Here is a 25474-nt window from a genome sequence, read left to right on the forward strand (position 1 = left end):
TTCTCGATACTTGATTGATAATTATTTCCTGGTAACAAGAAGATTGGGTGACCCTCGGATCCTTTTAGCTTGGATATAAAAAATGAAAAGAAAAATTATTCATGGTAATTTATATATTGTTAAGTTAAAGAACCTTGACTCTTCCTGAAAAGTTCCCATAGTTTTTACATGTTTATTTAATCTTTACTTAAATTTAAAACACTCTAAAAAGTATTACATTTGTATAATCTACATGTTAACTAATAGTCTCCTCTTAATGTGACTTCCAAAAATTAGGTATTCAGCTGGGCATGGTGGCTCACGCCTGTAATCTCAGCACTTTGGGAGGCCAGGCGTGGTGATAGGCACCTGTAATCCCAGCTACTTGGGAGGCAGAGGCATGAGAATCGCTTGAACCTAAGGCAGATGTTGCAATGAGTCAAGATGGCATCACTGCACTCCAGCCTGGGGGATACAGTGAGACTGTGAATCCAAAAAAAAAAACAAACAAAAAACAAAAACTGATATACTCATTCTTGTCAACATGATTGAGCAAGTTTTAGATAACTAGTGCTATAATAGCCACATATATATTACACCTAGAAGAATCCAATTCATGGCCTAAAGCTTGTTTGATCCTTCAACTTCCCCAACTTCCCCAAAGTAAGAATGCTTTGGTCAGTATAACTAAACCACGAGTAGACCCCATTGGTTAATCAGTTTCACAAGGACAGTTCTCACATCATGAATGGGCCTGAGACATGGCTCCATCCCATGTGGCATATGGAAAGACAACTTGAGCAGTGCACAGAACAAAATTTCAGGGCCAGAAAAGAGGATCCCTAAGTAAGAGATGAACTTGCCATGATTTATCCACCAAGCATCCTCCCTTCCCCATTGCCCTTAGATCTCTGCTTGCTTCATTGCCCTTCTAAGGCTGACAAAATTAAAAAGTAGGATCACTGTTTATAAAAGGCAGAAAATCATCCAGGGATAGTTCTGTCCCTACATATTGACCAATTCCATCTTATGACATTTATGCATGTATTTAGACAAAATAGGAAAAGATGGTATTTATGTAATTTCAAGCCAGTTTTTAAGAAAGAGTTGAATTACTGTTAAAAAGTGATTCTGAAAACTGATAAAATACTGTCAAATTTGTAATGAATGGCTATTTTCAGAATAGCAAGTGATTTGAGTCCATTCAGCCTCTACTGTTCAAATCAGTTTGTTGCTGGCACAGCTGAAAACATTTTCTGGGGTATTTGGAATTGAATACAAAGAAAAAGAAATAGCTTGACCTGACATTAATTAATATAATGTTGTCAGGAGAAATTTAGCTTGCTAGATGCAAAACCAAAATTCTTTAAGATTTAACCTTCTTGTATGAAGTACTTCTAAGCAATTTTCGGCAACTCCATGTGGAATTCTTAAAATGCAGAACTAACACTATTAAAATAATGGCTATGAACCAGGGACAGAAAAGAGGCAGACATTCATCCTGACAGAGATAAATAATGGGCAAAGTAAATTATTAGCTGGATACTTGTTATACATGAACTAAACCATCTCACTTATATTTATACACAAAGCATAATGTTCTAGAATCCATTTAAATGAACACAATAGTAGTTCCTAGGGAAAAATGATTTTGATTGTATCATTAAATTTAAAGCATTCACTTTAGGCACTGAACACAGCCCTCAAGTGGGCCTTTTATCACAGGCTTAATGTGAAGAGTGCAAGAAAAAACTTGCTAGCTAATGTTTTTAGCATCTAAAGCTCTCTCCACTTTTTGGTGGGAATATCTAAAATACTCAGGAAAAAAAGTCAGCATTGCATTTCTAATTCAGCTTCAAAAATAATGTGGAAATATTGAAAACAAAAAGAATAAAATGGTGGGGGGCGGTGGTGGGGGGAACCACTTACTGATTGTCTTCCTGTTCAGGATAGTAAATGTCATTGGCCATAAGAGACTGTGAAGCCTCATCACTCTTTAGATTTCACGAAAGACAGAAACTAAAGCAGAGATAACTTGAAAAGTTCTGCTACCCTGAATCATTTACCACGAATTGAAATATACATTGGGGTTTTATGTTGAGTAATGATTGACCATGTTTTGAGAAAACTGCCTCTTATTTTGTTTTCCTGATTTTCTGTCAAAAAAAAAAAAACCAGAAATATCCATCCAATAATTAAAGTTGACCATTTTGTATAATGATTTTTAATCTTTGTAATAGTAGTAGTAGTTGTTGTTGTTACATATCCCTTTGAGAATCTGATGATCTCTCCAGAAAAATCCACGTACGTTCCCTTCAGTTCTGCATGTTTCAGAAAATGCACAGAAGTTTTATTCAATTTAAGAAGGTGATAATGTAGGTAGGAATAAGATAAGCAGGATAAAAAAGGAATGTGATATTGTATAACATGATGATGAAGAACAATTCTGGAACCAGGTTTGGATGGTTCAGGGTCATTGTGCACAGCTCCACACAGAGGGAGGATAAAGAGAATGGTATCCTAGCTCTGAAGGGGTTCAAATCTACCCCCACCATTCATAAACTCCATGAACTTGGTCAAGTTCTTAGTCTCGGTTTCTTCACCCGTAACCCTGTATCACCATTTTGAGTATTAGAAAAAGTAATGCCTGTAAAACATTTTTAAATAAGAGGCATGGCACATAGTAAACACATAGAAAGATAAGATAAGCTGTTATCATTGTGTCCAAGTTGGAGCTAGTATAATACCACAGAATGACATGTCAAGTTATTTTTCTAATCCTTCATCGTCGACTCCGTGAATATGTTTTCTACCTGGTTGTACCATGCACATGTTCTCTATTCCCATGTTTTGGAATGTCCTCTTCTTATCCCTTTTCACACTGATAATCTCCTACCCATCATTTCATTCCCAACTCAGTGATCACCTCCACTGGGACGGTTTCCTCAATTCCCTTGGACAGAGCTTGCTGTTCCTTTTCTATACTCATACCATGTATTATCTCCCTTATTTAATTCATCGCCTTATACTGAAGTTTTAAATCCATCTTTTTACACTCTTAGATTGTAACATTTTTATTTCTATTCCGAAGTCTTAGCACATGACTGGCAAAAAGCTAAATATTTAATAATAGATGGGTGGAAAGAAAGAAAGAAGAAAGAGAAGGATGGAGTAACAGAGGGAGAAAGGAAAGAAGGAAGGCTGGTTGTATTGCCAACCTCCATCAAAATGGAATAAAAGTGAACCCATTATTTTCCCCCACAACTGAAACTCCCTGGAGTTCTCTCTCTCTAGGTTTATGTGAGGGGTTTTTGTTTGTTTGTTTGTTTGTTTTTTCAGTGCTTTCACTATCTCCCACTTTAAACCCATAGTCCTATCTGACTTTCTTGCTCAATCCCTTGAAAGACAATCCATTAGAACGCCACCTTATCTTTCTTTTTTTTTTGAGACAGAGTCTGCTCTGTTGCCCAGGCTGGAGTACAATGGTGCGATCTCGGCTCACTGCAACCTCCACCTCCCAGGTTCAAACAATTCTCCTGCCTTAGCCTCCTGAGTAGCTGGGATTGCAGGCATGCACTAACACACCTGGCTAATTTTTGTATTTTTAGTAGAGAAGAGATTTTGCCATGTTGGCCAGGCTAGTCTTGAACTCCAGACCTCAAGTGATCCTCCCACCTCGGCCTCCTAAAGTGCTAGTATTACAATCATGAGCCACTGCACCTGGCCAACCATTTTATCTTTCTTCATGGAATATCTTGATCTGTCCACCTCTTATTCCTCTTATACTAATAGTTTAGAACTTGTGCCTAAAGCATTTTTAAAACCTTCCTTACTGCTCTCTCATGTCCAGTCTCTCCCTACTAAAAATTAATTTTCCCTGAGAAAAACTAATATGTCATTTCTTGCTAGAATACCTTTAAGAGTTCCCTGTTGCCTGACGTTCAGTGTGCTCCAAAGTCTGGTCCCAGCCAACCTTTTCAGAATTCTCTCACTCAATCCCTTCTGCTTTATCCAATGAAGTAGGCACATTTCTCTTACTCCACACTTTAAATCTCTTCCTCTACACCATACCTTTGCTCATGGTTACTCTCTTCTTCTCCAATGCCCTTCCTTTTTTCTTTTTAGCTCACATAAATCTTTAATTAATAGTATTTTATTTATCTAAGACCTCAGACCAATGACTTCCAGCCCTCAGATGAATAATTTCTATATTTATAGAAATAAAATTTCTATATTATATTTATAGAAATAAAATTTCTATATTATATTTATAGAAATAAAATTTCTATATTATATTTATAGAAATAAAATTTCTATATTATATTTATAGAAATAAAATTTCTATATGTTGGGAACAATTCAAGTCGTCTCTTCTAACTACTTTCAAATATAAAATACATTGTTGTTAATGGAATCAACCGTATCTTTTCTTTTTTTTTTTTGTCTTGTTTTGTTTTGTTTGTTTGTTCTGTCACCCAGGCTGGAGTGCAGTGGCACGATCTCGGCTCACTGCAACCTCCGCCTACCAGGTTCAAGCAATTCTCCTGCCTCAGCCTCCTGAGTAGATGGGATTACAGGCACACAACACCACACCCGGCTAATTTTTGTATTTTCAGTAGAGACAGGGTTTCACCATGTTGGCGAGGCTGGTCTTAAACTCCTGACCTCATGATCCACCCACCTCAGCCTCCTAAAGTGCTGGGATTACAGGCATGAGCCACTGCGCCCAGCCGATTCTATATCTTTGCTACTATATACAGTGCTGCAATAAACATGAGAGTGTAGATATTTCTTTGATATGCTGATTTATTTTCCTTTGGCTAAAGACCCAGTGGTGGGATTGCTGGATCATATGGCACATCATCTCAGCATTATTTTTAAATTTTTTTTTTTTGAGAAAGCCTTGCTCTGTTGCCCAGGCTGGAGTACAGTGGCACAATCATGGCTCACTGCAGCCTCAACCCCTCGGGCTCAAGCAATCCTCCCACCTTAGCCTCCTGAGTAGCTGGGACTATAGGTGCAGGCCATCATGCCTAATTTGTGCATGTTTTTTGTAGAGGTGGGGTTTTACCATGTTGCCCAGGCTAGTCCTGAACTTCTGGGCTCAATTGATTTACCCACTTTGGCCTCCCAAAGTCCTGGGATTACAAGCCTGAGCCAGCGTACCTAGCCTCCAGCATTATTTTTGAGCAAGCAGCAAATATTGTAGCAAATAATAGTCCTCTTCTTTCCAAGTAGCACGCATTTACAGGGAAATCAGACTATAATCCCTTTACCTACTAGTTGCCTGTATTACTAACTACAGAAATGGGTTCACCAGTAGTGGGATACGCCTCGCAGTGTGTGGGGACATTCAGGGCTCATGCTTAAAAATATTAAGAGTTTGCCACTCTTAAAAATATTGAGTGGCAAACATCATGACAAACAAGTAGACATTCATACACTTGTATTTTATTAGTCATAAAAGTACACACCATTTTGAAAAGTAATTATATAGGTAATTTGTGAAGCATGAGTCAATCTACAGAAAATCAACTCTGATTTCTATCATCCTTGGAGGTCTGTAATATACACAGATTGGAAACCACTATTCATTATAAAGCTCTTTGAGGTCTCAGACTGCATTTTGATGTATTTTTGTTTCCCATGACCTAGCATAGGGTTTGGTTTGTTCTAACTATTTAACAGATACTTGTTAAAGAAAAAAAATGAAGATAAATAGAATTTGCCAATAAATTTGAGTTGAAATCTATGGAGATGCATTTCATAAACAGTATCAATGAAGGCAGCTGACTTTGAAAACAATACGAGACAAAGAGTAACTGTACATCAATCCAGGATGTGAGGAAGCAGGTTTCGGCATGAGTTTGATTTCATTTTTCTTTGGTGTGTTGTAGAATTCTGTTAAAGTTCTGTGTAGTAATATTCAATAGCCAAAAATAGATGCTTCTGGCAGGTAATGATATAGTAAAGTCACCATGACCGAGTTCAGATAGTAGCAGAACATTGATCAGGAGACCTAGATTCTGGTTTGAGTTCTTCCCCTAACAAGTTGTATGATATTTGACGTATATCTCCTGTCTTCATCTCAGTCTCCTCGCCTGCAGTGGACAGGGACAAGGCTGAATTCTGTAGGGGATGTTGTTGGGGCCTCACCGTGGTAGACAGCAAACAATGGCCACACATTTTTTTTTTTTTTTTTTTTAGTTCTTCCCATCAGGTGGAATCTATTTCTCCATTCCTTGGTACTGAACTGGCATCGTGACTTCCTTTGACCAACAGAATGTGGCAGAAGTAACCTTGTGCATGCCCCAAGCCTGGACCTCAAGAAGCCTTGCAGCTTGCACTCTTGCACTGAGAACCCTCCCACCACACAAGCAAGCCTGAGCTACCTTTCTGAATCAGGGGTCAGCAAACTTTTTCTGTAAAGAGTCAGATGGTAAATACATTAGCTTCGGTGTCTGTACAGTCTCTGCCTAACTCTTTCATTTTACTGATAAAGCAGATACAGGCAACATATAAAAGAATGTACTCCAATAAAGCTTTATTTACAAAAACAAGCAAAAAAAAAACTGGATTTGGTCCATGGGTCACAGTTTCAGATCCATATGATAGCAGATAAGAAACTATGTGAAGAAAGGCCTCAGCCGTGCCAACTGCCCCAGCCATTCCAGCTAAGGCCGCAGACATGGGGGCAAGCCCGGCTTGATCAGCCAAAACCTCCTGAGACCTACAGGATTGTCCAGTTGCCCCACCACATGAACAACCTGAAGAAATCTGAAATGAACTCAGTCACTGCAGTTTTAAGCCTCTAGGTGGTTTGCTACACTGCCAAAGTTCAACCATACACACATTCCAATCTTCTTTTCCAGTCTAAAGTACCTGTTCTCCAGCTGCTATAAGGTTACTGAGGGCCCAGAGCTGCTCCTACTTCAGAGAACTGCCTTACCTTAGAGATTACACTCTGCCCCCAAGGCAGTCAACAATAAATGGCTGACAGGGAGGTACAACAGGTCAAACCCCTACTGCAAAATGGGTGCAATTCAGGTGTTGTGGACTCTCTCTGGGGAGCTGGAGTGAGTTTCCAAGTTTCCCTCTGAAATCTTGCTTTGTTCGGGAGCTTCTTCCCTGCCCTGCCTTGCTTCCCTCTCTTCCTTTCTCCTGCATGTACTCTTCCAACAGACCATTTGCACAAAAATCGCTAAGCCAAGTTCTGGAGAGCTCCTAAAATTTCTTTGGTATCCATCATAATTACAATCAGGCCACAACTTGGGATAAAAGACTGAGATGCAAATGGGAAGGGCAATGTAATAAGCCCAAAAGATAAAATTAACCCACCTTAAGACACAGAGGAAGAAGAGTGTGATCTTCTATGCCCCAAATCCCTTGTCTGCACCTAGAAATGCTAGTAGGGGAAGGAAAATTGAAAGTAGAATTTCGTGGAATAAAATTAAAATCCTGGTAATCTGACTTCACTTAATATCATTTTCTTAAAATTACCAAAATTATCAAATTTTTGAAATACATGTTTATTATATTGTCCCAAAAAAGTCCCTGTTATAGTTGGTACATTTGTCCCCTCCAAATCTCATGTTGAAATTTGATGCACCGTGTTGGAGGTGAGGCCTGGTTGGAGGTATGTGGATGGATCCCTCATGTGTGACTTGGCGCCATTCTTAAAGGATTAAGTGAGTTCTCACTAGAAGTTCCAACAAGAGCTGGCTCCTAAAAAGAGTCTAACAGCATTCTCTCCTTTCTCTTGCTTCTGTCTCACCATGTAAAGCCTACTTCCACTCCTCCATGAATGGAAGCTTCCTGAGGCCCTCCCCCAAAGCAGATGTGGGTACCATGCTTCTTGTACAGCCTGCAGAACCATGAGCTAAGTAAATCTCTTTTCTTTATTAATTACCCAGCCTCGGGTATTCCTTTGTAGCAACACAAAATGGACTAAGACAAACCCTATTCTATTGGACACTGTGCCTACGTCACGCTAATAGATAATGTTAGTCCCTAATCTTGTCTTCCTTTTGTCCTTTATTTCCTCACTGAGAAAAAACACAAGTTGTCCCAACACATCGTGCGAAAATTGAGACTACTAATGAATTCATGCACATAAATTACATTGAAATCACCAGATGGATAGTAATTTGTAAATACAATATACCTATCACCATTATTATTCAAACAGCATTCTGAGTATTCTGAATCAAAAAGAAAAGGAAAGAAATATTGCCATCAGCGGGTTCCCTGTAAACTGGGAATTGGGTAGCTGGCAAAAGGAGAGATCTGAAGGAAATCTGAAGAAAAAGTAATGACAGCAGCAGGGTTCTCTTTCAAGGGAAGAGAAATAAAGAATTGTCAGAGAGGAAACATTAATAACTACACAGCGAAGTATGTGAAAAGAATCTCTAAAAGATGTGAGATAGAAAGACAGCCTATATCTAGAGGCTAGAAAGGGGAAATTTAAGAAAAAGAAAATGCATTTGTTGGAATAACATGAAGATGCTTCCTCCATGTGAGTGTGCCTTCTAGGGATGAAAACACTCAGGAAAAGAGTGTAGTGAAAAATAAAATCAGGAATACCTTGACAGATACACACTGGAATTTATACATTCTTAAATATGTGTTAGTTTTAAAAAATAAAGATTTAAACGAATGTTTTCATTTTTGATTTCCATCATTTCAATTAGTTTATATTTTTTTCTAAGTGAGAATACTATCCAAACTAAGATGGTTCTGTCGTACTTGCTTTCTTAATAGAGAAAAACAAAAAAAAAGAGGAAAGAAAGGAGGAAGAAAACATTTCAATATACAGACTTCTTTGAAATGCTGAGCACTTCATCCAAACTTTCTATATCTTAGTTTCCTCACTTGTATGTAAATGAAAAGATCAGGATGTTTTAAAATTCAATAATTCTTAGGGAAAAACATGAGGTTTTATTGCATGAATACTAACTGGAGGAAACATCCTAAATGGCATTTTTAAGGCAAATTGCTGTTTGTAACCTTAGAATACAACTTAGAAGAGCAAAACTTTGTGCATTGCTTCAAATCTAAAAGTATTCAAAAAAAGCTAATTTGGTACAGCTGGGAAGAGCTCTAAGGATATATGTTAATCTAATGACTGTTTAGTATAGGAAATTATAGCTTAAATAATTTATATGAATTTGGATATTCATTAAGGTTTAACAGCATTTGAGAAAGAGTAATTTTAAGATCAGGAACTAAAAATAGTGGCATTTGCTTTCACAGAAACCACAAGTAAATGGCAAAGCATATAATTAATGTACACATTACTTCATTTTAGGGTTTATGCAAACCAAGAGTTACAGAAACTGTAAGACGTTTTGAGTTCAAGGCATGTGGTTATTTTCAGGGAATTAAAAAATTTATAAGATTGAAAAAGGAATCAACTAGATAACTTTAAAATAAAAATTAGCAGGAAGGCTTAGGGAAGCATTTTTGTGGATAAACTTGACTTCGTCATAATCAAGAGAAGGGTGTAAAAGAGAGAGTAGGGAGAAAGATGGCAAAGGATAATTAGGAAGCAACATCCCAAAGCAGGTGAAAGCCATGAGAATTCCTCTCTCACATGGAAAGGGATTCCCCTGAAAATGCACAGAAGCAATTTTTCCTCAGGAGGGGAAGAGGCGAAAGCAAATGTAATTAACTACTAGTTGCCAAAGACATTTGCTGCTTTTTCATGGGCTTCGATTCGTTCTTGTCTCCTTCTAAACCACTCCTTCTGGGCCACTGGTATGAGGAAGTGCTTCCTGAACTCACGTAGTTCAAATCTCTCTCCCTGTGCCCCAAGTCTCATTTCAATTTTGATGACTGCCCTCCGGGTACTGGTACTCCATGGATCTGATTGGGTTCCATGATTGATTTCTGATTTGAATTCTCTAAATTACCATGAATATTACCATCTGAAATGTTCCTTATTTTTTACTCTTCTGACAAAATCCACCCCTACTTCCATGGCTGTAACTATTTAGTCATTACAAAATATTTGAATTAGCTAATCAAGATATTTGATATATGCCACAATCTAGATTGTTGTCATATAAAACACACGTTTCATACCTTTGGTCTTCAATGTGAAGAATTTCACATTGCTTATTATTTAGGCACCAATACATTATAGAATATATAATTTTAAAAATTATATGTAATTCTATATTATTAAAATATACATATCATTTATGTATATTAATAACTATTACAGACTTTTAATAAATCATCATGTTAATATCACAACTAAGATTTTGTTAATAACTGAAAAGTATTTTATTCTGGTAAAGTATTCATAATACAAAATACCATCTGAACTATTTTAAAGTGTACAGTTTTGTGGCATTAGCATATTCACATTGTTCTGCAACATAGCAACCATTCATCTCCAGAACTGTCTTCATCTTCCCAAACTGAAACTCTGTAACCACTAAACAATAACTTTTCATTCTCCCTCCTCCCAGCTACTGAAAACTACCATTCTCTTTTCTATCTCTATGAATTTGACTACTCTAGTTACCTCATATAAGTTGGCTCGTACAATATTCGGCCTTTTATGACTCATTTATGACAGCTAGAATAATGTTTTCAAAGTTCATTCATGTTTTAGTACGTGTCAGAATTCCCTTCCTTTTTAAGGCTGAATAGCATTCCATTGTGTGTGTGTGTGTGTGTGTGTGTGTGTGCGTGTATAAGAATTGCATATACACACACACCACATTTTGTTTATCCTTTTAACCTTGATAAACACATAAGTTGTTTCTTGGCTATTATGAACAATGCTGCTATGAATGTGGATGTACAAATATTTTTTAAAGTTTCTGCCTTCAATTCGGAATGGTCATAGTTTTTGTTTCATTGTTTATATTTAAAGTCTACGACATTATGTTATGGGATATAAAGACACTGAAAAGGTTACTGAAATGAAACAAATTAACATATCTATAACCTCACACAGTTACATATTGTGTGTACATGTGTGTTGGTGGCAATAGCAGCTAAAATCTACTAATTTAGCATGAATCTCGCATACTGTACAAATTTACTGCCCATGATCTTCATGTTACAACATTAGATCTCTAGACTACAGAGAATTCAATCGTGAAAAAACAAATAACCCAGTTAAAACATGGGAAAAAGACGTGATTAGATATTTCTACAAAGAATACATAAAAATGGCCAACAGGTGTGAGAAAATGTGCTTCACATTAATAAAAGGGAAACACAAATCAAAACCACTATGAGATACCACCTCACCTCCCATTAGGATGGCTGATAACAAAAAGACAAAAGATATCAAATGTCAGCAAGGATGTGAAGAAAAGGGAACTCCTGTCCACTGCTGATGAGAATTTAGGTTGCTACAGCCATTATGGAAAACTGTATGGAGATTTCTAAAGAAATTAGAAATAGAACTATTATACGACGCAGCAATCCATCTTCTGGGTGTATACCCAAAGGTAATAAAGTCACTAGCACATAAACATATCTGCATACTCATGTTCATTGCAGCATTAGCCACAATAGCCAAGATATGTAAATGACCTCTGTATCTGTCAACAAATGAATGGATAAAGATACTGTGGTACAGACATACAATGGAATATTATTCAGCCCTAAAAAAGAACAAGATCTTGCCATTTGCCACATGTATGAGGCTGAAGGACATTATGCAGACAGATGACAAATATTTCATGATCTCACTTTTATGTAGAATCTAAAACAAAAATTCAAATATAAGAGAAAGAACAAAACAGTGGTTACCAGGGGTGGGAGGGAGAGGGGGAGGAAATGAGGAGACGTAGGTTAGAGGATACAAAACTAAGTATTTTAAAAATTACTTTAGTGTCCGGTTAAGTATCCTGCTCCTAGGTACTCAATAAATTTCTACTAAATGCAAAATAGCATTCCCAATTTCCCATGATTATTTTGTTGTCAAATATTAACATTTGTCATCTTAGTAAAAGGATAGGAATTACTTTTCTAATTAATAAAATGAATCTCTATTTTCATTTGGGAGTCTTCACTGAAATTTGTTACAAAATAGTTGGAAGGAAATGTACAATGAAATGTTATTTTAAGAAAGGTTATATGAATAATTGCTTCTTAATTAACAATCCTCTTTACCAATTTAGTTGTAATTGATGCCCTTATGAAAGTGAAGTTTCTGTAGCACCTAGATTCTTCCTTAAGGCATCTAGTAATCATTTAAAGGTGGACTAATATACAGTGCAGGTTAACCAATAAGTTGGGTTGCACTATTATTGGTAAGTTTGTGCTGTTAGTGTACACTTTAAAATAAAATGAATACAGTTTAATTAGATGCTATTATCTTTCTAATTTTACTAGCAATTTTAGAAAGAGAATGAAACCCTTGGCTTGAAAAAGCAAAGGTCATTTAACTTTCCTTGCATTGTTTGTAATCTTTTAAAAATATTCTAATGAAAAATAACATTAATATCTAAATTCATAAAGATTCACTCCACTTTAGTCTCTTTACCTTATTAAATATACTCTCATTATTGATGCTAATTATGAAAATAAACCACACATGACCTCCAAATCACATTTTTTCTTTTTTCTTTTTTTCTGAGACAGAGCCTCGCTCTGTCACGCAGGCTGGAGTGCATTGTTGCAATCTCAGCTCCCTGCAACCTCCGCCTCCCGGGTTCAAGCGTTTCTGGTACCTCGGCCACCCGAATAGCTGGGTTCCAGGTGCGCGCCACCATGCCTGGCTAATTTTTTTTGCATTTTTAGTAGAGACAGGGTTTCTCTGTGTTGGCCAAGCTGGTCTCGAACTCCCGACCTCAAGTGATCTGCCTGCCTCGGCCTCCCAAAGTGCTGCGATTACAGGCACGAGCCACCACCCCTGGCCTAAATAACTTCTTAAAAATAATATGTAATTATAACTTCAAATGTTATAAATGCAGAAGAAACCTATTAGAATCCCTGATTTTTCAGTGGCAAAAGTAACATCTCTCTCCTATTTTTACAAAGGAAAAAAAAAGCTGATACCTATACATATATAGGTATAGTGTAATATAATATGTACACAGAATACAATAAACGTAATAACATATACCTATATCACACATGTATATTAAACAGCAATCATTCATTCTATTACCACATGTTGAATGCCCGTAATATACCAGGCACTCTTCTGGAGAAAATAACTTGACATCTAAGGTTAAAGATCTGACGTAACAAAGTCTATTTTATGTGAACATGATTGCTTTTAAATACCTTCTGATAAAGAAAAATAATCCTAACATTTTGTATATAAAGAGTATTGTAGACCCACTATGGGTTTTGACTCCAGAATGACCTGGTTTCAAATAACTGTTGCATCATTTACTAGATATGTGATTTATGTAAGTTACTTTAAGTTCTTTCAAAAAAGAACTTATGTAAGTTCTTTCATCTATGAAATGGAGACAATAATATAGATTTTTAGGGGGTGGTTGTTGCATGATAATTATATACACACACACATAGCTTAACACCATACCTAACACATCCTTCAAAAGGTAGTTCTTATTGAATCTCATTGCTGTGATTCAGGAAATATCATGTACAATGAGACTGTATTAGTTTTCTATTGCTTCACTAACAAATTATCACAAATACAGCCACTTAAACAGAAGTTTATTATTATTTTATGGTTTTACAGATCATTAGTACAACACAAGTTTCACCAGGCTAAAATCAAAGGAACTGCACTTCTTTCTGCAGACTCTAGGGAGGAAAAAAACCTGTTTTCTCACCTTTTCCATATTCTAGGGGCACCCGCATTTCTTGGTTTGTGGCCTCTTTAATCTATTTTCAAAACCAGCAACAATGGGTTGAGTCCTCTCATCACATCTCTCCGGCCACTAGAAAACCAGAAAAGGTTTTTTTGCTTATAAAGACTCATGTGATTGCATTGGGCCCACAAAGCTAACTTAGGATGATCTCCCCCATCTCCAGGTCTGGAAACAATCACATCTGCTAAGTCCCTTTTGCCCTGCATGGTAACACATTCACAGGTTTCAAAGATTAGAGCATGCACATATTTAAACAGCACTATTCTACCTACTAAAGGCACCATGGGACCAACTGGAAGGGTCCTGTATTGTGGCAACAAGTGGCAGGAACTCAGATGTAAGTAACTATTGCTGCTGCCGGCATTGGACTTCCCTAGAAACATATAACTTAATGCTGAAGAAACTTTCCATTCTTCCTCTACCCACGTGAAATCGTGTTAGTGTAAATGCTATTAAGTTACAAGCAATCATCAAGCTCTATGACTGTCTTCAGAGAGCAGTGGGAAGTCAGCATTAAAAATAAGCCCATTTATGCTGAAATCCTTGGACTCTCTGACACTACTTTCATGTCCCTAATCAATATATCCCATGGCTGCAACTACCTGGGGCTTTACTGTTTAACCATTTTACACTGTCTGTGAATGTTCTTCTCCACAGTGTATGTTCTTCTCAACAGTCTTAGCAAGACAGCATGACTGGTTTGGCAGCTTCATCTGGATTAAGCAAATGAATTATTCCAAATGGATCTACCTAAGTAGTTTGATCCTGCCACTACCTCACGTGTTCCGTCTAATGAACAAAGATGTAATAAACAATTTTTTTTTTTTTGAGACAGAGTGTCGCTGTCACCCAGGCTGGAGTGCAGTGGCGCGATCTCGGCTCACTGCAGGCTCCGCCCCCCGGGGTTCACGCCATTCCCCTGCCTCAGCCTCCCGAGTAGCTGGGACTACAGGCGCCTGCCACCTCGCCCAGCTAATTTTTTGTATTTTTAGTAGAGATGGGGTTTCACTGTGTTAGCCAGGATGGTCTCGATCTCCTGACCTCGTGATCTGCCCGCCTCGGCCTCCCAAAGTGCTGGGATTACAGGCGTGAGCCACTGCGCCTGGCCAATAAACAATTTAAGTAAATCATTTGGCCACTATATTTAATTCCTTTCATCTTGTAAAGAAAATAAAATATCTGCCATTTTATAAAGCAATGAAATAGAGTAGAAATTTTGTTTTACCAAGTCTTAAAATCAAGGAATTTAATGCAACTTCATTAAAGCCAATGAATATTTTTGGTCTATCTACAAAGTTAGGCACCAGGGCCTCAGTAGATGGACCACATTTGTTCATTGCACTCAAAGACGCTAAACTATAATGGAGGTAAAAACCCATAGATTCTACCATCCTAACCCCTCATTTAAGCAATAAGGAACTGAATTCCAAAAGATTTAAATGCAACTGATTCCACCTTTGATGCATAATCCACCTTCATATCCCCCAAAGTAGAATTCATTAGCAAGATTGGGCTTCTGAGATTAGGGAGGTCAAGGCATTCAGCAGAACACTGACTCTAATTATCTTGGTAATCCAAGAGAGAAAAGTGGTGCAAAAGATACCAAGCACATTAATAATATTAGAGAAGCAATAATAGAAATAGCTAGAGCTCCCTTGTCAGACACATCAGAGCTTTCATTCCAGTCCAGTATGTTAGCTTGTGATCTTCACCAAACTGCTTGACCTTTCTAAGCCTCAGATACCTCATTTGCAAAGCATGGAGACATCATAGCATGGAATATAAAAACGCAGACTTCTGGCTTCAGAATCACATGGGTTTGAATGTGATTCTGCCATCTTCAAGCTGGGTGATGATGAGCTCATTCACCTCCTTTAATATTACTCTCAGTAATATTGGAATAATACCTGCCTCAAAGGTTTATTAACTCCTTGTTACAAGGAGTAAACGGGGTACATAGAGTACTTAGGGCAGTGTCTGAGTAACAGCAAGAAGTCAGTAAATTATAACAAGTGTTACTGCAAATTAATTTGATGATGCTTTGTGAAGATTAATAATAAAGGCAAACCAATTCCCTCACACATGACAATTGTTATGGTCTGATGTTTATGTCTTCTTAAAACTCTTATGTTGAAATCCTTACTGCCAAGCTGATGGTATTAAGAAGTGGAGCCTTTGGGAGGTGATTAAGTCATGATTTGGTTTAATGCCCTTGTTATACCAGCCTGAATGAACTATTAAAGCAATGTTGTGACTACCTACATTCTAATAGTAATTGTATATTTTCAAAGTCTCTTTAACCACGGACCCAATCCTCATGCCCCAGCAACTGAACGGTTAATTTTTCCTCATTTCACAAAGTAGAAATTTGACTTTGGTAAGGTCCAAATGGTTCAGGATCAAATTCTAAAGTAGGAATGAAGAAAGAATTCAAACTCAGTGACCCCTGGCTCTCTATTCACTGCTTTAACTGTTAAATTATATCACCTTGGCAGTTTAACAGTACACTAGAAGCATTTTCAAGGAAGAATATTTATATACACAACTCTTGGCACCATAAATATTTGTCTGAATTTATCCTGCTCCAGGCCAGTCAACACCTTATGAAACTTGTGATGTAAAAGGCTTGGATTTTTATTCATGCGATGTTAATATAATGGAAAACAATTCAGTATCTCCAGCAGGAATGATTTTACAGGCATTAAGCAGGTGGCAGACTACATAAACTTTAACTTTCTTGACATTTTTAAACAACTAATATAGTTTTAAAGCATGTACATTTTTGTGTCATTTAAATAGGAAAATTATTAATGATAAAGTTTGTAAGAGACATAAATTTGAAGCATTTTGTTTACATTGAGTTAAGGATATATAAACTTTGATAAATGTTAATGGAAGTTACCAACACACATTCCTTTCGTAGCAATGGAAGACCTCTCTGTATAATTCCCAATAACCCTTTTAACTTGTGAAAAATGAATAAGGAACTGGAGTGCATAGAACACCAAAGTATAATAAGAGCAGAAATAAGTGAGCTTGCTCCAGTTTATTCCCAAGTTAAATACTAAGAAATAATTCCAAACAAGTGCATTTCATGAAGCTTATCTTTCATGGCACTTTTCTTCTGACCTAGCCCAAAGAGAATGCCCTAATTTTTTACTACTCATTCCCCCATAAGAATTCCCTGGCTTCCTTCCTTACCTGCTGTGCTTTTGTAATGCTGTATTGAATTAGAACTGTAATTAGTCAGCATCTACTCATTTAGTCCACGAGTATGTATTTAGCACCAGGTACTATTTGTGATAATAGACAAAACAGCTGTCCCTGTTCTCCAAAAGCTTATAGTCCAGTGGGGAGAACAAAAATTAAGCAGAAGGTTTCAAAACAGTGTGATAGTATTTAAGGCATGTAGTGTGAAAAGGGCTAAGGCTTAGGTAAATAGAGTGTTCTGGAAATGCGTGGAGATAATGTAGCTAAATAACTTCAAGGACTCAGATGCTAGACCAAGAGGACCTATTGAGCAAGGCACTGTGTTGGGACATTGTAAAATACAAATCCAGTCCCTGCTGCCCAGAAAATTCACTGTAATTGGGAAGATAGAGGCCAAAGCTTTCTCCCCTTTTTTCCAGAACCAAACTGCCTCCTAGACATCTTCACTTGGATGTCCCACCAGAGCTAAAACTCATTAGGCTCAATACTTATTTGTTTCCTCCTCCAGACCCCAGACCGGATCCTCACCTCCAACATTCTCTGTCTTAGCAACTGGCCCCAACCCATCCAGTTACTAAATTAGAATGAGAAGGAGCATTCCGTGGGTCACTTCCTACTTCACCTCTCACTTTGAAAGCTAGGACAATGTTTGGGAGGGTGAGTAATAACAAGATGGGAAGAGTTCACAAAAGTTTCATGTGACAAGCTGAAAACTGTAGGCATTATCCTATAGACAATTGTGCCATTCAGTCACTGCTAGCATTGCCTTGTCATATAGCTAAATGAAAGAATATATTTATAAGGCATTCTGTGAATTTTCATTAGTGATAAATAGGTTCTGATTAATTTTAATGTCTGGCTAGGAAACAGGGAGAAAATTTGTTAAATCATAAAATGCATTCTAAAGTCAAACATTAATGGGAAGGGATCATTATTTAAATTAAAAAATTCCATGTGTGCATGTGAATATATACATATAAATAGCATATTCTAAAGCCAAATATTAATGGCTATAAAACTTTTTACAAGGAGCATACCAGATAATTCATATCGAATAGTATCTCTTGAAACTAATTATCTCTGTGGGCCACATAGACACAAGTTGAACATCCCTAGTCTGAAAATCTGAAATCCAAAATGTTCCAAAATCCAAAGCTATTTTCAGTAAAACACAATACCACAAGTGGAAAATTTCATACCTGACGTCATGTGATGGGTTGCAGTCAAAATTTTGTTTCATGCACAAAATCATTACAAATTTGTGTAAAATTATCTTCAGGCTATGTGTATAAATGTGTATGAAACACAAATAAATTTTGTGTTTAAACTTGGGTCCCATCCCCAAGATTTCTCATTATGTATATGTGCATATTCTAAAATACCCCCAAAAAACCTGAAATCTGAAACACTTCTGGTCCCAAGCATTTGGGAGAAGGGATACTCAACCTGTCAATGTTTATAAGCAATGTTTTTACATTGAATAGACCTCCACTGACATCGTGCCTGTGATATTTTTCTATTATGTGACCTTGGGCAAGTCATTTAACCTCTCTGAGTCTCAATATCCTCACTTATAAAATGCATATAAACCCAACCTTTCAGGTTTTTATGTGAGCATTAAATAATATAATTGAAGCATAAATATATAGTAATAATTCAACAAATTATAACTACAACTATACTCACTTCAAAGAGAAGCCATAGAGAAAGACGGCATTTTGCTTGGGAAGAGGTCATTTTAAAGCATCAGCTGGTTTTTTGAGGGAGCAGCATTTAATAGCTATATGACATACTCTAACAAGATGGTGGAAAATGATAAACTAAAAATTATCCAGATGCAAACACCTAGAAACGCTGGATAAAATCCACTTAAATCCATAGTTGAAAGTCCAAGAACAGGAAGTACTCAGGAGTCAGAAACAAAAGAGAGTTGAAAAACTAAAGCAGTATGCGAATATACTGGCAGCTATCCTTGCCGTGGATGATAGATGTGGACAGCTTCCATAAACTTACAGCCTGGGTTTAAATACCATGAGTGACAAGAAATGAGGCCTTGGGCCCAAACAGGAGGAGGAAGTTAGAACTAAAACCCCTACCAAAATCTGGGACCTCAAAATATTTCACTGTCAATGACAAGTAGACTAAGGCAAAAATATACTCACATACAAAAGAACAAGGAAGCTATGTCTCTGCCATGGGCTTAGGTACGGAAAAAAAGAAAATCTCCCCTGAGTATCAAAAACCATTGACCAGCACCTTGCATGGATTTGCAGTTCAGAATTCTCCTACTAGTTTGTTTAGGAACTCCCGAGCCAAGATATTAGCAACAATAGCAAAATGATTCTGAGCGTTGATAGCTTGTAGGGTATCTGGTAGAAGCAAAAGCAAATCTGCATTGGAGGGCCACGACTTCCACCTAAGCTCACTACATACCTGCAAGTACACTAAAATTGCAATGCTAAAGATATGTTTAAAGTTACTTTTAAATATTCCACTATGAGCAATGAGTAGCAGGGACAGCCAAAAGGATTAGAATCCCACAAACTTTATATTATAAAAGACTCTGATAAACCCTCTGGAAATGAGCATGTTTAAAATTATTGAATGAGAAATCAACCTCTAAAAAGAACAAGACACAATGGAAAAAGACTGGCTAGCTTTGAGAAAGAACAATTCAAACTTGTAAAAGTAAAACATATAATCATAGAAATTAAATCTTAATAGGTAGATGACACAGGAGATAAAAAAATATAAGGCACAATTGACAAATTGAAAGATAAGGAATATACCTAAAATGTATCAAAGAGGGATAAGGAATTAGGAAAATAAAAGACAATTTAAGCATCAAAGAAAACAAGATGAGATGTTCAAATATACAGCTATTTGGAGTTCTGGATAGTGATAACAGAGGGAATGTAGAAATATTACTCAAAAATATAATGGCTGTGAATGTTACTATTTGATAATGTATTCAGGCTGTCATTCATGAGTCAAAAAGCAAAAGATCCTCTCAAGATTCATAGATGGGTGGGTATATAATAGATGGATGATAGATAAACAGATACATAGGTAGACATGTATCTAGATAGATAGATAGATAGATAGATAGATAGATAGATAGACAGACAAATAATATTGAAACTGTACAGTTACAGTCATAGAGAAGGTATTTAAAGCAACCAGAAAAAAAAGGACAGATTATTTACAAGGGATCAACAGTAGACTGACAACAAACTTCTGAACAATAAAAGACAGAAGACATTACATTCAAAAGTGAGGAGAAAGTAAACTGTTAACTTAGATTTCTCTATTTCTGTAAGGCAAATAGCTCTGTCTACTATTGGAAAAAGTGAACTGTATATTACATTTATTTCTTTGGAGAAACTTTCAATACGGACTATAACCTTATTTGACTACATTACCTACATCCTTCTAAAAGGCAAAATAACTGAATAAAAATACAAAACAAGATCCCTTGCAGCCCTATGATTCACCAGTTTGGGGATTTAAAATCCGATACTTCATCTTTGAAGATGCTAATTTAGAAAGTGAGTGTTATTCTTCCAGGTCCCTTGTGCCTCAAAACAAACAAAAACTACGAACAAACAACGAATATGAAGTCTCTCCTAGAGAGATTTAAGTTAATTTGCACTTAAAATATGACATAAACCCAGCAGTATATAGTAGTCATCACTAAGTTTTTTTTGGCATAAGGTTAATTGGTTCAAAAATCAACAGCCACCAGATCTTGCTCTATGTATAATATTAAAAAGTTGGAATTTGTGGATTTCTTACATTTGACCACCAAAAGATATGCCAGCTCTGAGTTATTAGTCTGTGCTGACCTATGTAAAAAACAAAAGCAAAAATCCAATTAAAACGTCTTATTATTAAAAATTGTGAGGTTTTGACACTGAAAGGTATTTTTATCTTCCAGCTTGGTGAAATATTCCTGGCGGAATTCATAAGAAGTGGAGAGCCAGCTGGGAAAAAGGGAGGCTTTGAAGTGGCTGTGCCTGTGAGGGACTTTCAGCGTCAAGGGGCTGCAGAGCTCTGATATCCCATGGGTGCCTGAAAGAAGCTTTTTCTCTGTTTATGAGTTCTCAATCAGTTAGATACTTTCTGTCTTCACTAATAATTTTCATATTACAAATGTGATTGCAGAGGTTTACATTTTTTTCCAAACCAAACAATTGGGTAAATTTCAATATAAACTCTTTCCAGTCTATGCAAGTATAAGTTTTTAAACAGTCTACATACCTTTAAAAGATACTTGGACTTCCTGATAAATAAGGTTAGCAATTTTAATGACTGCAGTTGAATATGCCTCTTAGAAGAATGGAGATAACATTAATTCTTTCACATTGATTAAATCTTTAGCAATTTCCTAACTGTATTCAAAAATATATACTGTATGCCCAATAAAATCTGCAGACTAAGAAATAAGATACGTTTATATTGTGTAACTTTCTATTATTTTTCTTCATAAACTACAATGATATCTTTAATTTTATTTTTTTCAAAACATCAAAACAAGAAAGAAAAAAATTAAAGAATGAAAATAGAATGGGCCTTCACATCCAGGTTAAACAGATATCTTTGTTCAGAACTACAAACAAATACATAAAACAGCCAAAAATCATCCTACTCACAAGCACCTTCAGGCTATGACAAGAATTGAAAGGCAGCCAGAGATTTGTTCTCTGACAAGTACTCAAGTACTCTAATACTAACATGAAATGGTATGATAGTTACCCTCACAGGATGATGACTTTTGTTTCATAAACCATCTTAAACACTAAATTATTAAACTGAAACTTGTTTTTTTGTTTGTTTGTTTGTTTGTTTTTGAGACGGAGTCTGGCTCTGTCGCCCAGGCTGGAGTGCAGTGGCGCAGTCTCTGCTCACTGCAAGCTCCGCCTCCCGGGTTCACGCCATTCTCCTGCCTCAGCCTCCCGAGTGGCGCTGCGCCCGGCAAAACTTGGTTTTTAGATGATGAAATTAAAGTCACATGTTCATATCCCAGAAAAAGGTGAGCGGAAATAAATCTGAATTGTGTAAGATCATTGGGTATGCAGCCGTGATTTCACGGGAAGCAGCATAGGCGTTTTTCAGCTTGTGTTTAAGCTTGGAGGGAATTCCATGGCCTCCCTAGGCCTGTGTTGTCTTTGTTATCACTGCATAGTGATCTCTGCATATAAGGAACAAGGAACAATAATAATAGCTAATGCTTACTGAATAGTGAATATAAACCAGCCTTGTTTTAATCATTTTACATATACTACCTCATTTAGTCCTCATAAAAACCCTGAGGTAGGCAGTCTACCTCATGTACAGTTCCGTTTGACAGATAAGAGAAGAAAGGCAGAGCAGGGTTAATTTACTTGCCTGAACATCACTGCTAGCAAGAGATGGGCGATTTGAATACAGGTACATTTATACATGCACACACAGAACCTGTGCATGCACACGTGTGTGTGTGTGTGTGTATGTGTGTGTGTGCGAGTCTGTGTGTAAACTCAATAACATAAAACTTACCATTCTAATCATTTTCAAGTATACAATTCAGTGACATTAAGTGCATTCACAACATTGTACAACCATGACCCCTATCAATTTCCACAACTTTTTCATCATCCCGAACAGAAACTTGCTACCTTTTAAGATGAATTCTTTTCTCCCTCCCTCAGTCCCACAGTCTGTCTTTTAAACTACTGCTTTCTTCTTTTGAGTAAATGAAGTAAAACTGAATCTCTGTAACAAAAACTGAAAAAGAAACAAACTAAAAGTCATTTTGTCATACCAAATCCTTAATAATGGAAAGTCTGAGGATGTATTTTAGGCAGAATAAAGATAATACCAGGGAGAAGGTCTGAGTATGAGAAGGGATCATAAGCAGAGATATCATTAAGTTTTGTATTAAATCTCAACAATATTGATTGAATAAAGTAGTAGCATTTAACTTCTGTCTTTAAAGATTAGCAGAATTAAAATATCAGGTGCCACTGTATGTAAATTGGAAAAGAAGTATGATCAAAGTTAAAGCATTTTAAAGTTCTTGTAATTTTCAGGATGAAGGTAAATGTTTTGATACTTCTAGAAGAATAGACATGAAACACATAGCTGCTAAACAAGTTGTGGAGAAAAAAGTAAAAGGAAAAAAGGCACAAAAATGAAAGAAATATACACACACACAACACAACAAAAAATACTTGACATAGCTATATTGATACACAGAGTAAAATATATATCATGAAATACCTACATTAGAGAAGTAGAAATGTTCAACATAGTTAGTGTGCAACCCAGAAATTTAGAAACAGAACAGAAAATCAAAAACAAAGGAAATAAGAGGAAAGAAATATTTAAAATAAAATCATAACAATGAGAAGCAAAAATATACAATAGAGAGAATCAACAAAGCCAAAAATTAAGCCTTTGGACAGATTAATAATACAGAAAGACTTCTGGCTAGATCAACTGAAAGACAAATAGAAGACACAAAATAAAAAATATTTGTAATAAAAAAGGAACATTATAATACATGCTACAGAGATTTAAAAAGGTGACAAGTTTTTAGGGGCAACAGTAATGTCAAGTATCTTGAAAATGTCGACAAAATAGATAAATCCTTTAAAAATACAAATTCCAAAATTTACTCAAAGAGCAAGTAAAAGTTTAATAGTTTTAGAGCCATTAAAGAAATTAAATCAGCAGTGAAAAATCTTCTCCAAAAGAGAACACCAGGTTGAAATGGCTTTGTAGCAGGTAATTCCAATCCTACACAAGTTTTCAGAGTATGGGAAAATGTGATAGTCTCCTCAATACATTTTGAATGTAGTTCTCAAGCTTGAGATGGAGCGCTCAAGCTGTGACACCAAGGAAAAACAAGGAAAACATTACTTATCAATCTTACTTATGGGCATAAATTCAGCAAATTGAGCACAGCATTGTTTAAAAGTGTACATATGTCATGACCCAGCTGGAATTATTTCAGAAACATAGGATTGAATTAATAATAATAAAGTATTAAAATTAGTTACTACTCTAAAAGAATAAAAAAGGAAAATTATGTTATTACCTCAATAGATACAAAAAAAGGGGGGTGGTGAAATTCAGTATCACTCTTAAAAAATCCAAGCAAGGAGGCAAACAAGAAAATGACAAGAAAGAAAAAGAACATGTATAATGACCTGAAAAAGAACATGTATAAAAATAGCATTAAAACAAATGCCACACTTAATGGCAAAACATTGAGAGTATTTGCTTTATGATAAAGCAGCTTAATGACAAAGATATTCATTATTATCACTTCTATGGCAAAAAAGTAAAACAAAATAAAATTGCATCCATACTTTGTATCATACATAGACATTAACTTTAAATGGATTCAAGACTAAAACTGAGTTGTTGAAGACAGTTTATCTTCATGACTTCATGACTTCAGAATTGGGAAAGATTTCTTAAGACCCTGAAAGTTCCAACTATAAAGAAAAATATTAATAAACACTTCATTAAAACTTCAAACTTTTGCTTATCAAAAGATACTATAAAAGCAATAAAGTAAGAGCCATATAGTAGAAAAATATTTGCTACATGCATAACTGCCCAAGGATTAGTATTCATACATATAAAGAACTTCTACATGTTAATATGAAAAATAAAATCCGCTAAAAACATGGACAAAAGACCTCTTCTGAAGTTTCAAACACCGTGGAAGGAATCACACTTTATTGTGTAATCATGATGTCACCTGTTCTCCTCACTACTTAAAATCTAAATAAAATTAATTCAAACACCCAATTGCATGGATTGTGGAAATTCAAAATCTTCCCTAATTATATTCAAATTCCTGGGAATGGAGAAGGTGGAGGTATGCCTTAAATTCCCATAATCTCTTATGATATGATTTTCTTCCTCAGGTTGAATTTTTTACCCCTGCCCTGTGTCTCATGCCTATTTTTATATGTTCATCCTGGGGTCATCCCAAATATGGAACAAAGGTCCCTTTTCTAACCCATCTCCCAAAAGCTACAAAGAAATCAAGCCTATTAATTATAACGACTTCTACTGGAGATTTGGGGGGTCCCAAAGAGGTTCCAGCATATTCCCCCAAGAAATTTTCACTGACAGATTTATGCCATGTAGCACTCCAGCCTTTAACCTTCCTGGCATCTCTGACACCCACCTCACTTCCAACACTACTTCTCTGGTCCTACCCTCTCTTAAACACCTGGCTCACAGAAGCAGAACTGTTCCTTCGTTACTTTTATTCCTGCCAATACCCATTCCCTCAGGGTCTCCCTGTCCTAGTGAATGTTGCATAAACAAAACAGTACTGCCCGGAAAGGAGTTCAGGAGGCAGCTGTTAAGATAACATGTTTTCACCCTGCTGCATTTTAAAGAAACAGAACTATGCCAGGATTTGTAGTAAGTAATAATTCTTGTAAAGGTATCTCATACATTGA

At 36.3% G+C, this 25474-nt stretch overlaps 1 long non-coding RNA gene across 1 annotated transcript in view; it reads right to left on the minus strand.

Moving 5' to 3' along the window:
• The window catches only part of LOC105739800, a 79789-nt gene extending 54526 nt beyond the window's left edge, over nt 1-25263 (minus strand). Inside the window, exons 1-2 of the long non-coding RNA XR_001115781.1 lie at nt 25195-25263; nt 7318-7384 (exon numbers count right to left, since the gene is read on the minus strand). This is a non-coding gene — a long non-coding RNA (uncharacterized LOC105739800). The remainder of the gene's footprint in view (nt 1-7317; nt 7385-25194) is intronic.
• Between the last annotated feature and the right edge of the window lie 211 nt (nt 25264-25474).

This window comes from Nomascus leucogenys, chromosome 5, assembly GCF_006542625.1.
Source record: "Nomascus leucogenys isolate Asia chromosome 5, Asia_NLE_v1, whole genome shotgun sequence".
Classification (NCBI taxonomy): domain Eukaryota; kingdom Metazoa; phylum Chordata; class Mammalia; order Primates; family Hylobatidae; genus Nomascus; species Nomascus leucogenys.